Genomic DNA, 2,152 nt, shown 5'->3' on the forward strand with positions numbered 1-2,152 from the left:
AATAAAGCGTATGTGTGTGATTGCATGTGTGCAAAATCACATAGAGCGTGATGCAAATTTCAGAACAATTAGACGAATTAACATTTCCCTACCAATTACATGCGGTGGGCGCGCGCGTATGTTTGCGTGTGTGTGCGTGTGTGTTTGTGTGTGTGTGTGTGTGTGTGTGTGTGTGTGTGTGTGTGTGTGTGTGTGTGTGTGTGCGTGCGTGTGCGCGTGTGCGCGCGCGCGCGCGTGTGTGTGTGTGTGTGTGTGTGTGTGTGTGTGTGTGTGTGTGTGTGTGTGTGTGTGTGTGTGTGTGTGTGTGTGTGTGTGTGTAACTGTAAGAGAATGTGTGTGAGGCAGAAGGACTCCAGGCTCGGATTGGCCACACAGCCCGCCCTCTGGCAGAACGCGGCTTTAATTTACATGCAAATGAAGGCAATAAACAGAGAGCGAACATAATGTCGTTGATTGTTGTCTTGCGACTAATGGCGCGGGCTGCGGTCCTCACACACACACACACACACACACACACACACACACACACACACACACACACACACACACACACACACACACACACACACACACACACACACACACACATACAAACGCACACATACACGCACACAAACACACACACGTGCACACACGGGCGTGCAAACGCGTACACGTACACGCACCTATCTGACACACACAATGGCACATTTTAGAAAGCGTTAATATATTTTTTAACGAAAGTATTTAACATGTTCTCTTATATTAGTCAATTATTAGTCAAAGGAAACATTGATTTGAGTTATTTTCACCTGGATTAAGGTAAAATATCCTCCATATATGTTTCAAAGCTAATGCTAGATAAAAAATATCAGAAAAATAAATTCAGTATCACCATAGCATACAAAAGATAAAATAAGATGATAAGAAAATAAACTAAAATGTAAGACCCAATGTTTGGTCCAGCATAATTTAAGTTCAATTTCACTAACCCTTATGTACGGTAATCGTACATAATTAAATTTTATTCTGGAAATGTGCATGCCATAATGTTTCTATAACGTATGCCGCCTTAAATATGTGTTGAGCGTTTAGCATAAATGTAATATCACAAGGACAATATTTATCTTTTCCATGATGTCTCACAGTATCTGTGTGTAGTTATTTATGTGTGTGTGTGTGTGTGTGTGTGTGTGTGTGTGTGTGTGTGTGTGTGTGTGTGTGTGTGTGTGTGTGTGTGTGTGTGTGTGTGTGTGTTTGTGTGTGTGCGTGCGCATGCGTTTGTGTACCTATATGTGTGTGTCTGTGTGTGTGTGTGTGTGTGTGTGTGTGTGTGTGTGTGTGTGTGTGCGTGTGTTTTTGTGTGTGTGTGTGTGTGTGTGTGTGTGTGTGTGTGTGTGTGTGTGTGTGTGTGTGTGTGTGTGTGTGTGTGTGTGTGTGTGTGTGTGCGTGTGTTTTTGTGTGTGTGTGTGTGTGTGTGTGTGTGTGTGTGTGTGTGTGTGTGTGTGTGTGTGTGTGTTTGTTTGTGTGTTTGTGCGTGTGTATCCTCAGCCTGTTTTCATGTCGGGAGCAGATAGCCACCATTCCTCTGAACATACCGTCCTGGTCCGACACCATCCCCACACCATCCCCACACCGTCCCCTCACCGTCACAACACCGTCTCGTCCCCACACTGTCCTCGTCCCCACACCGTCCCCACACCGTCCCCACACTGTCCTCGTCCCCACACCGTCCCCACACCGTCCCCAAACTGTCCCCACACCGTCCCCACAATGTCCCCACAATGTCCCCACACTGTCCTGGTCCCCACACCGTCCCCACATCGTCCCGTCCCCACACTGTCCTGGTCCCCACATCGTCCCCACACTGTCTTGGTCCCCACACCGTCCCCACACCGTCACAACACCGTCTCGTCCCCACACCGTCCCCACACCGTCCCCACACCGTCCCCACACCGTCACAAAACCGTCCCCACACGTCCCGGTCCAACACTGTACTCACACTGTCCCGGTCCCCAAACCGTCCCACTGTCTTCAGACCATCCTGGTCCGACACCGTCCTGGTCCCCACAGTGTCCCCACACTGTCCCAGTCCCAAAACCATAAGTCACTCTTTCTGCCTTTTGGATCAGGAGACGACGCTACAGACTGATGAATGGATCGACAGAACGCC

This window comes from Gadus chalcogrammus, chromosome 20 (genome assembly GCF_026213295.1).
Source record: "Gadus chalcogrammus isolate NIFS_2021 chromosome 20, NIFS_Gcha_1.0, whole genome shotgun sequence".
NCBI lineage: Eukaryota > Metazoa > Chordata > Actinopteri > Gadiformes > Gadidae > Gadus > Gadus chalcogrammus.